At 26.9% G+C, this 13,436-nt stretch overlaps 1 protein-coding gene across 1 annotated transcript in view; it reads left to right on the top strand.

Annotated features, from left to right (window-relative positions):
• The window catches only part of qsm (Zona pelucida superfamily protein qsm), a 74,145-nt gene that overhangs the window by 37,946 nt on the left and 22,763 nt on the right, over positions 1 to 13,436 (top strand). The gene's annotated exons all lie outside the window — the stretch shown is intronic.

The raw sequence follows: 13,436 nt of genomic DNA, 5'->3' as shown, positions 1-13,436 counted from the left end.
GCAAGTGTAGCATACATAGGTGGTAGATAGATAGTTATACGATTAGTTATTAGTAGGTAGGTAATAAGTATTATTCCTTATAATATAATATATAATATAAAAGTTTTATAATAAGTATTATTACCTACAGGCTACAATACAATATGTATAACTACCTTGGCTATACATTATGCACAAATGGTACAGTAAAATAATTACAGTATAGGTACGGGTTATATATTTTCCTTTAATGTTATTTTCAGTTAATACAATAATAGGTACGTAATATACAATATATTTAGGCACGCAACTATACAATATTATATCATATGTGACGTTTGAAATTGATGCGTGGCAATAACGATTTGTTTTAACGCACACTCATTACTTGTGTATACACCGTGTCTCTGTATGCATGTGTTTTATACCTAAAGGGGCACAGGAAGATTCACCCAGCATGGTCTGCCACCTTCATTTTTTCGTTTAACAATGACTTTATTCATATTCTCATCAAACATTTTTGAAATTTTTAAGTATAATTGAGTACTATTTGTTTTGAAATACCATACCGGTAATACGAGTATAACAAAAATAAAATAGAATATGATACATCTTAGGTACTTATACCATTTTAGAAGTGCCCTATAGAAATATTAACTATTTTTTTTCTTTAATGAGAATCGTCCTAAAATTAATATAAAATAAAATCCTAAATTGTTATTTTTTTAAAAAGCGGGAAAGTGGATATCGCTCTGCTGTACAGTAGGTTACAAGTGGGTTACTGTAATGAATGGAATTAAATTTGAATCCATTGATATTATATCATTGTATACGAAAACCCAGGGGCGGACTGGTCCAGGGTTCTATACACCAAATAGCACACCGGGCCCCCACTCGTATTTATGATCCGGGCTCCCGGTTACCACTGTCGGGCCCTTTTTAACCTAACTCTTATTGTAATCTATAAATTATAATAGAAATTGACAATACTGTTATTATTAACATTGTATCACTCCTAATTTTAGTAGGTTTGAAAAAAATGTACGGGTCCCTAATTAATTTTGCACCCCGGGCTAAAAATAGTCAGTCCACCCCTGCGAAAACCGATTCTGAGCGGAGACGGCTTATCTGTCTGGGATATATTATATAGATTATTATTACTATTATTATTAATACTTATTAAAATATTTGATTTTCAGGTGGACATTTTTTCAAATCTTAGATTTAAAAATAAAATTTTTATGAATTTCTATCTAAGATAATTTGAACATTGCCGTAATTTTCACGTATTTAGTAAAAATTTGAACTTTAAATGCTTATAAAAAAAAAAATCGTTCCTATGTATTTTTAATATTTTTAAACTGCTATTAAAAAAAATATTTAAGAGTCTCATTATAAATTTTGAAGCTTTTTGACCCAACCACTAACATTTTTCTGACATTAATAGAAAAAAAAACCTAAAAAAAGTTGAAAAATTAAAATGTCAGTAAACATCTCAAAACTAATCAAAATTTTTTGAAAATCTCATCAAATATAGAAAATGCCTATACAAACATTCAATGAAAATTTCAAGTATCTGCGGTCATTTGTTTTAGAGTTACACTAAAATAAGAAAATCCCTAAATGAGAATCTCTAGTGAAAATCCAATGTTGTAAAAATTTAAATTTCAAACGCTCATTAAAACTTAATTTGACTTTCTGGTGAGTATTTATTTAATGATTAAGGTAGACAAACTTGTAAGAAATCTTGTATTAAATTTTCAAATCTTAGATTTTTAGCTTATAATAATTCGCAAATTTTTGTGATTTTTACGGATTTTGTCGAAATTCAAACTTTGAATGCTTATAAAAAAAAATTGTGATCATGTTTCTCTTTTATTTTTCAAATGCTATTGCAAAAATATGTTAGAAGCCTTGTTTAAATTTTCAAACTTTTCTACCCAACAAATACATTTTTATCGATATTAATTTAAAAATAACTAATAATTATCAAAAATTGCATATGCCTATTAATAGTTCAACTTCAAAATCTTTCCTCTCAGAATCTAAAATCTTAATAGTTTCATATTTAACTTTGTGTAAAAAGTGTATATGAAAATTCTAGAAACGAGAATTTGAATTTACTCATTATTTTATTTAGTAGGTAATTTTTTTTCTTCATATTATCTAGTTATACTGTGTTAATGGAATCATTTAATCGTTGAGCCGTAATAGTCCTGTATTAATAGCTTATAACAAAAATAACCGCCGCAAAGCCTTGATAGGAATGATATGTGTGTACTTACCTATATGGACGTATTTTAGACTTTAAAGCTTAAGAAAATCTTATATTTTTAATATACTTGTATACGTCGAAAGAAAATCAAAAAACCCACAAGTTTTCGGGCATGCAGCAGTAGGTACGTATAACATTTATGATATTATTATTATAAGCAGCACCAGTGGCCACTGCTGTGAAACCATGCGTACATTACGATGCACGTTTCTTATTGTCAAAAATTAAAAATTAAAAATACCATGCGTACAATTATTGTTATTGTTACATATTATATTATTATCACACTATTCATGTATATTATATGAAGAAAAAAAAATGAAATTTTAAGCATTCACGCTCATTCATCATTTCACCCTGCTACGTGTGTATTATAATATATTATATAATATTATATTAAATACAACACCACACACACAGACTCACAGACGATTGAATAGTTATTACAAAAATATTGTGTGTGTTCACTTATTACGAGACTTGTATCTATTAGAAGGGTTCCAAAGTCTCGACCTTATACGGAATGAAGGCGTGTAAAATGAGTCACACAACTGCAACATGCGTCCACTATAATATAATATGCGTGTGTGTGTGCGTGTGTGTCCCGCCGACGTGAACGAACATAAATGGAATTATTATATATGTACACACAATATTATAATATTATATTGTGTTACGTCTTCGTTCGTCGCCGTCAGACCATTATTTATTTTACACTTTTTTTCCTCTCTTTTAAAAAATGATTCTTTTATTTGAGTCGGTTTTTTCGACGGTGTTCTCCACGCGTACATGTATATACTGTATATGTAAATGCGATGACGACACGTCGACCTACACATCACATATGCTCGCGTGCGTACACCGTCTGAAGTGACAGCCTCCCTTCTCTGGTTTATTTTCGCTGTTGTAAGTACCTATTCCAAGAGGTGAAAAAACTAAAAAAAAATATATAGAATTTAATCAGTACCTTTGTATCAAATAAAAATAGGAAGAAAAACCGTTGCGTGGAAATACGCGTCGCGTAGAATAGTCCACTCATATAATAATAATTAGAGCTAGGACTTTTGTATTTTTTTTCTTTGGGCCAAATAAATTTATTGTTTGAGCAGTTATGTCAACGAGTCGGAACATACTGAATTAAATATTATAGAAAAATATGTTGAAGTAAATTTTCGAATATAAAATTTTGAACTACAAAATAATTCGCAAATATTCATGGTTTTGACGAATTTTTGTCAATATTTAAAATTCAAATGCTTATAAAACTTTAATTTGCATTTCCGGTGGACATTTTTTTTGTGATAAAGATTGAAAACCTTGTAAGGAATCTTATATTTTTTAAATCTTAGTTTGAAAAAGAAAATTTTTTGTTAATTTCTAGCTTCAAACTTTGAATGCTTATAAAAAAAATTATAACTACGAATTTCTTTTATTTTTCAACTGCTATTGTAATAATATGTTAAGAGCCTTGTATTAAATTTTCAAAATTTTCTAACTAAAAAATAAATTTTTATCGATTTTAATTTAAAAAAAAACTAATAATGATTGAAAATTGCATATACCTATGAATAGTTCAACTTAAGTCAAATTTTTTAAAAAATTTCATGGTGGATATAACATAGGTACCTACATAGGTCATTCGTTTTAAAGTTACATAAAACATCAAAATCGATTTTGTCGAAAACTGATTGTACGTAAAATTTCCTGTTTTTCCGTTAATTTTTTGTTTGTTTATCCCGATTATTTAGAAAAATATTAAGAAATTTTACTTTTGATCCCCCAAAGTATCAACTAGATTTACTTTCTGATTTAACAAGGTACTGAAGTTAATAGTCGAAGCATTTTTACTGCCCCAAAACGTAATGACAAACACAAAAAAAAATATTCATGGTTTTGACGAATTTTTGTCAATAATTGAAATTCAAATGTTGATAAAAAAAAATTGTGCTTATTTATTCTTATAATTTTTTATTTACTATAAGAATAACTTATGAGAAACTTTGTATTACATTTTCAAGTATTTTGATTGGGCCAAAAAAATTGTATCGACACTTCAAAAAAATGTTTTCAGACAAATTAAAAATTTCAGTCGTCTATAAATATCTCAAAAAAGTCAAAATATTTTGAAAATTAAATCATGTAAAGAAAATGCCAATCTAAATAACTGATAAAATTTTCAAGTATCTACGACTTATACTTTTTGAAAAATAACAAATATTTAAAATCATTTGAGGATAAATCGTTATCGTTACGCTATTTCGTAAAAATTTAAAATTCAAACGCACTTAAAATTTTTCCTATAATGACGTTCAAATTTTCTCTATAGCTATTTGAAGCAAAACTTATGGAAAACTTAGTGTTGTATTTTTAATCTTTAGTTATAAACGCAAAAAATGTTATGATTTTTCAACTTCCAGATTACTTGCAAATTTTCGAATTTTTGAAAGATTTCGTAAAAATTTGAAATATAAACGCTTATAAAAAAAAATTGTGCCTAGGTATTCTTATAATTTTTTAATCACTGTAAGAATAACTTATGAGAAACTTTGTATTAAATTTTTAAGTATTTTGATAGGGCCAAAAAAATTTTATCGACACTTCGAAAAAAAAATTTCTGAAAAATTGAAAATATCAGTTGTCTATAAATATCTCAAAAAAAGTTAAAATATTTTGAAAATTAAATCATGTAAAGAAAATGCCAATATAAATAACTGATAAAATTTTCAAGTATACTTTTTGAATAATAACAAATATTTAAATTCGTTTGAGGATAAATCGTTATCGTTACGCTATTTCGAAAAAATTTAAAATTCAAACGCGCTTAAAAATTATTCTGCTTTGGAATATGAAATTAAAACTCTACGTTGTCATTCAAAAAAGTAAAAAACATAAAAAATTATAAGGATAAAAAATATTTAAAATATAATTTTTTAATAAAACGTTGGGTTTTTAACTACTTAAATACTTTTTGAAATAATGAGTGTTTTATGATAAATCAATCACCCTGTATAGCTACTTGAAGGAAAACCTATGGAAAACTTAGTGTTGTATTTTTAATCCTCAGTTATAAACGCAAAAATTTTATGATTTTTCAACTTCAAAATTACTTGCAAATATTCGCGTTTTCGACAGATTTCGTAAAAATTTGATCTATATAAACACTTATAAAAAAAAAATTGTGATTAACGATTTTTAATTTTTTTTAGCTACAATAAGAACAACTCATAAGGAACCTTGTATTAAATTTTCAAGTTTTTTTGGTCGTCCAACATTTTTTTACCGACACTTCAAAAAAAAATTCTCAAAAAAATCGAAAATTTCAGTGGTCTATAAATAACTCAAAAAAAGTCGAAAATTTTTGAAAATTAAACTGTATATAGAAGTCATTAACATTAACATTTGGTGAAAATTTCAAGTATTTACAGTGATTAGTTTTTGAATTACAACCATATAAAAATATCGATTTGTTCGAAAACTGGTTTTGCGTAAAAATTCCCGTTTTTCTATCATTTTTTTTTGTTTTTCTCGATTTTTTTGAAAACTGTTTGAAAATGTTTACTTTTGACCTGTATAATGCATCAAAGATATTGACTTTTACATCGGAAACCACCCCCAAAGTGTGAAATTTAAAAATTTATTCAACTAGTTATGCTGTACACAGACACACAAAAAAAACACACATCATTGTAAAATCAATACATTCATCGCTTCGTTCAGAATCTAAAATGTTTACAAGGAAAAATTGAATTACATTTTATATACAATTATATATACAAATAATTGTATATAGGTACCTACCCAAATATTTCTTTCTTTAAATATTGTTACTTTACGTGATATTAACTTATTAATTATTTTAATTTTAGAGTTAATGTATTAATTACAGGTAGGTAAAAAAACAATGAGAGCTAATCACAATTTAGTACATTCGTTGTAGATAAAATTCTGGTTTTCTATCTGTCACAGTTATTTTCAACTTCCGTGGAACCCATCGATTAAACCAAAATCTTTTTCGGCTAATAGGTAGGTTAGTTATCAGTAGAGTGCGGATTTAAATGCATTAAAAATAAACCAAATATGCGCTAAAAAATCTTAAATATGCATAAATACATCTACTAAAATATTAAAAAAATTCTTTTTAACAATAGTGAAATATTTGGAAAAACAGTTTTTTCCTACAAGTATTATACCTATTAATTTATTTTGATATTTTTTAAATCGTTATGACATGAAACAAATGTTGAGCTTACTTAGTATATCATATTATACGATTAACCAGAATAAATATGCAAATGCATACAAATCCGCGCTTTACCTATATTAGTAATCTACACATTATACGTAGGTACTTAATGAAAACTTGACAATGTTGTACTTTGTACTAAATATTTAAATTTTGTATCGTGCTCAATCGGCTCGTCAAAAAGGTCAGCCGATAACGACCGCGCTCGATCGTGTATTACCGAAAAGATTTTATCTTAACAGGTACGTGTGAACTTGCATGATTATTGAAGAGTTGATTTAGTAACCGTTTGATGTATGACGAGTGTTTCGTATTTGCTGTATAGATGCAATATTTATGTTTTGTGCATAACATTTAGTGGCAAATTTTTATCATCAACTTCGAAAATTTTTTAAAATTAAAAGTGAAAATGCTAAATTATGACAATTTGTTATAGGATTTTCTAGTGAAGTTTAGTAGAAGTTTGGGTTTCAGTGAAAGAAAACTGACTTAAGACACTCAATCATTTGATTAATTATTTTTTGTATCTGAGATCAGTTTTTTTATACAAAATATATTTATTGTTTGGTTGAATTAAAAATATTTTTGCATATTTTACTATTTTGTATTGTATATAAAATCATAGATGTAAATAAATAAATTTACTATTGTAAATCACGTGTGGAGAGTCAGTCTTGTGAAATTATAACATTATGGATATACTATATTTGGCATTACAAAAGTCAATTAATTTAACACGTTATAACGTTATTAAAATAATAATAATAACATGAATTATTGAGTATTATTATTTATTATTCTCTATAAATTATGATGCGTCTGACATTGATTAAACTCTCTCTGAAAAAAACCTACTATTCATACAACAGTGTTCTCGTACATATATTGTACTTTATATAGATAGCGCGTATTTTCTATTACCGTTTACAGCAGAGCATTGCATAAAGAATAATATTTCAATTTCCCAAACAGCAGTGTTATGACCTACAGAATGCGAACGCACAATAATAATGTACACACGATGTCCAATCATAAAACATAATACAATTTTAAACGATTTCAAAAAAAAAAACTTACATCGATATTTATATTTATTTATATGAAAAATATTCGTATTATATTAATTTTTAACCTTATCTACAGTGGATTAAATCTATTGTTTACTTCTCGCAATCAGTAATTCATGGCGTAAAAACGAAAACCGAATAATCTTAGGGCCCATGATGTGTCATGATAACCGTCCCAAGACGTTATATAATATGAAGGTAGTACCTTCAAATTATAATAATACATCTTAGTACCTACTTCACTGCAATGTGAGAATTTCCATTTTTAGTTTACCTAACTTTTTAATTACTATTGAAAAATACGCAGTTAAATAAAATTAAAGATTATAATTTCAGTTTTTGCAATAGGTGGCGCATTGAATATGGTAGTATAGAATTTAATTATATATTGATATTATTTTAAAATAAGTTTATGAGGCAAATGAGCTGAATCAAACATGTAACTAAAATATAATTTTAAGTTTAAAAAAAAAGAATAATAATTCTGGAGATTTCCCCCCCCCTCCCCCCCTATAAACGTAGAGTGAAAAGACTGAGAGTTTGAGCTTTCTGCCATGGTCAGTGTTTTTATGGTCAAGTTTAACGTATAGGAAGTAGCTAGGAGATCACAGTCTACACGCTCATTTGCGCTGTACCTATTAAAAGTGTTTGTTTAGTATAATAATTGAAGTTGATTGTTCTACTTCTCTACGTGCTTGGTATTGTTATATGCGAATGATGATATATCCCGAGCTTCTTTAGCTTATGGTAAACAAATATGAAGTCAGAATCTACTTAAATTATTAAATTTAATGCTTTCTGTACTATTCCGAGCTCATTAATTGTTCACCTAGTTCAGGTATTGTATACTAGTGCTTTAGTCAAACTGTAGTTAAATAATCCTTGGCTCGGAAGAGATTCTAAGCCATTTAATACCTTCATTATTATAAGTGCAAGAGTGAATTGTGCGTGTATGAAGCTTCAAGCTAGCGAATTTCATAAAATTAAAATACAACATTTGTTTATAATAATGTAAATGTAAATAATATTGTAATTATAACCTATAACCATAATTCAATCGGATCATTCAAAGTGTATAGGTACTATAAAGTTTTTATACTGTACAAGTAATAACTAATTAATTTTAAATTTTTAACACAACAATATATCGATACCAGCTCAAAATAACTCAAATCATGAAAATCACGAGAACCTTGAAATTTACAGAAATTTATCGAATTTTGACTGTATAATCTATTATTAACTTTTAACAGAAATTATTATTGAAAAATATTATTTCGAAATTGGTCAAGCAAAGTACCGAATTTATTTATTTTTTTAATCTGTACAGTTCTCCTCACATCCTTTTTCACATATAAATCATGATTGACAATATAATATTGTAAAAAAACATAAAATTAATATTAATTGTATTAGATATACCTATCTATATAATACTTAATCATAGGTAATAATTAAATAAATTTAAGTTTATAATTCATATGATGGTGTATAGAGCATTTAATGAAATTCAAATTTTTATTAATACTTGATATTAATACTTTTAAGTTAGTGATGTCCTTGTACATCCTCCCCCAAATGACGATCTCGGCTATAGCCTATAGGTTATACGCTCATAATAATTACAGTATAATGTTTCCATACATATATATGTCCTATTATTATTTCTGCTAGCGACTAACCTAGGTATAGCTATAGAAAATCATTTTTATTTTCATCTCGTATACTTTGTCATGTCTTAATATACAGTTAATAATTAATATTAGGTATAGAGGTTACATATATAATCAAAATAACGGTGTAAGACATAAGCGCCAAAATAAGATAAGAAAAAAAGTCGTATCGTACAAAAGCGCCAAAATCGTATCGTTCATAAGCGCCAAAATAAGATAAGAAAAACAAGTCGTATCGTACAAAAGCGACAGAAATTAAATAACAGAATTAAATTTAAAAAACTCCAAACGCTTAATCTTAATCGACAAAATATGTATTATCTGATTACGATAGATTGTCAAATAGACAGTAGGTGAGCAGTTTGTGTTATAATATATTGTTAGTACCTATTTCGTAATTTCGTAATTTTATTTTTATAAAAAATCAACCAATTTATTAAATGTATAAAATATTGATGGGCATGTATATTATAATTTATTATCGACATTTTATTTTTATAAAAAATCAACCAATTTATTAAATCTATTAAATATTGATGCGCATGTACCTATACCTATATTATAGTTTACTATCAACATAATAATATTAATATAATATAATTTTTATAAGATATAGAAATTTTTAAATAACTACCTACTTAATACTTATATAAAATATTAATTTTGGCGCAAATGATAGGTCATTTTTGTACCTTTGGCGCTTATGTCATATGTTGGGTATAGCAGGTATACAATATTAAATTGGCGCTTATGTTCTACAGATTTTGGCGCAAATGAAAGGTCGTTTTTGTACCTTTGGCGCTTATGTCATACAGCCCAAAATAATACTTACCTAGTATTTCTTATATAGCTTCTCACAAAAAATCTAACATATTATAGCGATTGGTGTCTGTCATTATTATTCAATAAATACGAAATGAAATTATACTAATCTAAAATAATTCAATTTGAGCAGTAATAATATACGAATATAATGATATGCACTAACTAGAAATCATGACCACCGTGCAAAATATGAGTATACCAATCAATTTAAAACTTCTATCTTTTATTTCTCGTTTCTATAATTATATTATCAATTTGATGAACAAACAAAAATAAAAAGTGATCAATTAAAATTATTCATAGCTATTATTAATGCATGCATAGAAAATGCCTTCACCGATGGCAAAAATATGAACTCTAAAGATTTTTTATATGGAAGTATCAATAATGTATTTAAAATTTAACTCAAAAAATGAAAATAGATAGCTGTTATAGGAGGAACCTAATATTCAGTATATAGTTTTAATTACCTACATGTAACAACACAAAATTAAAATTTATGGGCAGCATATATAGGGCAATGATTTAACTTATCAGTTATCTTACACCGTCAAGTATGCAGTACTTACTACGTAGGTAGGTAGCTATAATAAGTTATAACCATAACGTTTTTATTCTGCAGGCTCATCGACGTTTTGAAATCACGACACGTTTGTTAAAACAATGCCCATATTATTACTATTATTATATTATTTAATATGAAAAAAGACATTATATTATAATGTATGGCTACCAATTGTTATATTGACTCCGGATATCCGGATATACGTATACTCAATACTGCTATCCCGTAATTATGAGTTTTTTTTCCTATGCGTATATTATAATATTGTGTTGATATTGTATAAATGACTGTATAATAAGTAATAACGAGTCACACTGATCCCCACAAACGGATTGTTATTAAACACATAGTTTGTTCTGTGTATTATTAAAATATTTTTCTCTTTCTATCCAGAATTATCCACGGTTTGGGTCACCCGACTTGTTTTTTTTTTCATTCATGAAACCCGTTGTCGTCGGCGTCGGTGGTGTTTATGGGTCGTTCAACTATATTATTGTTTGATGTTATAAATTATTGTTATACGCGCTGTTGTTGGTAAATACATTTTTTCACGGACATTTGGGAGATCATGCGTTTGACATTTTTCTTTAATTGAAAAAAAAATATTATAATAATTCAATGCTTAATTCTGTATATAAGTAATATTCCTATTTACATAAATATTAGTACATACGTATATCCTAATTGTGTATTTTGATTAAAACCCTTACTAAATAAATGATAAAATAATAAATAAATGGTTCTTATTAAAAAATGTTTACAATTAATAATTTTTTGATACTTGAAAATTTATAGATTTATAATATAATAAATAAATAGTTTTGTTATTGTTTGTATCACACTAAATAACACACGAAGTATCAAAGTTCTTATTATATGTATTAATTAATTGCTGTTGGCATTTAACTGTTTATATGAACGTGTTGAAAAATATTAAGATCTTGGAACACTCAAGTATTTAATCATTTTTGCCACTATTAAAAAAATATATACTTATATATACATAATATACCACACCTATATTTTTAATTATTTTTGACTTTAGTAGGTACTTCAAAGTATCACTCATTTTTAAATATTATGACAACTAATATTATGTTGGTCAAGAAACTAACGTGTGCTATGTATCTATTTGGTTTTCGATTGTTTTGTTTTGTTTTCAAGAAAATCTGCTCGCGATAGGTAATACAAATAATTGGTTTTTCATACATCCTTCATACAACAATAATCATATATACCTTTTTCATATGATTAAAAATAGTTATAGAAATTGAAAAAATAACTTTTTTAGTGAACTACAAAATTACGGAGTTCAACCAACACTTTTTTAAACAAAATATTTAGGATTATTAGCTAAACCATTTTGAATTTTTTTTTTTCAATTCAATTATCAATAATAATAACACATAATAAGCCTACTAGCTTGATCCGAGTTGAGCCAAGCGAGACGAGTGCCGATTACCATCTATTCACTATATCCTGTCTATAACTACTTTATTATTATTATTTTTTAATTTGATATTGTTATTCATGAATATCGTATAAGAAAATTTTAAAAATCTAATTAGCCATTCGATACAGAATAAAATATAGCTGTACACCATGGTCTTATCTAAAACTATTACCTATACCACATACCTGAGCTGTTTTGAACGGATAACAAATATGATGATACATTGATACGAGATTATATACAACAAATTGAGTTTAACTTGACGTGATGAATTCTTAATTTTTACTTGAAATAATTGTAAAGATACATGCGTAGGTAAATCATATATTATGTAAGATATTTATAAAACTTTTTATTTGGTTTTTTCAAGTTTTACAATTTAAAATGTACCAATTTTTTTTTTTTTTTGACATTGATAAAGAATTGTATTTACAAATATAAAAATGTACATAGTAAGTTTGATAATAATATGGCAACTGTGCATGCTAAACATTATAAACTGTCACTTTTGGACTTTAACTTGACGTGTCACAATTGAGTTCAATCAAGAATTTCTATCATATTGGCACCAAACTAAATAAGTAAATCATTAAATTTTAATTTTAATCATATTATAAAATTAAAAATTAAAATAATAATGTTAATATTAGTCAATACCCATGGAGTGAGATACTTAAATCTAACATTGCAAAGTATATATTACAACATTAAAGCACTGCTGTCATGATGGTGATCCTATATTACTAGGTATGTAATTATTTATAATATGTACTCAATATACATATATTACTGCTTTGGCTTACGTTTAAATAAAAACTAATGCAATCCCGTATCCTGAGTGTGACCGTATAACGCAACGGACAATCGGACACATCGGTACATCACTCAGGATTCAGGAATGTCCCAAATATCTACCTCGGCCTCGATAGTAATCTTGAACAAACCGAGCTCTAGGCGAAACATACACAATTAAAATAACATCAACACGCATGCTTCGTTAGTTCAAGACAAGAACCAAAGGTCATGATATCGTGAACATCTTTTAATAGACATGGCTATCACCTAACCTATCGTGTTTCAGTATGCTCCTCGTACAAAACAAGTCTGATTTAATTGTTTACCTTTGGTATGAATTGTACAGTTGTACCGCTTAATCATATGGGCACATAAGTGACCGTACAATAATTAAAATCTGGACAGTTAACCAGAGATTTTTGCTGCTAGGCATTCTGGAAAATAATTTGTTTTTAAAAAATAAAAGATTTACACAAATGCAATATATTAAAGCTCTGCGAAACCTGAGAATCCTGAAGCCACTGCAGTGGTATTCAATCTGAAATCCTATATGCTATATAA

Source organism: Diuraphis noxia, unplaced genomic scaffold (genome assembly GCF_037042655.1).
Source record: "Diuraphis noxia isolate RWA-SAM2 unplaced genomic scaffold, SU_Dnox_SAM2 contig0001, whole genome shotgun sequence".
Taxonomy (NCBI): domain Eukaryota; kingdom Metazoa; phylum Arthropoda; class Insecta; order Hemiptera; family Aphididae; genus Diuraphis; species Diuraphis noxia.
This window is presented reverse-complemented; position numbering and strand designations above follow the sequence as displayed.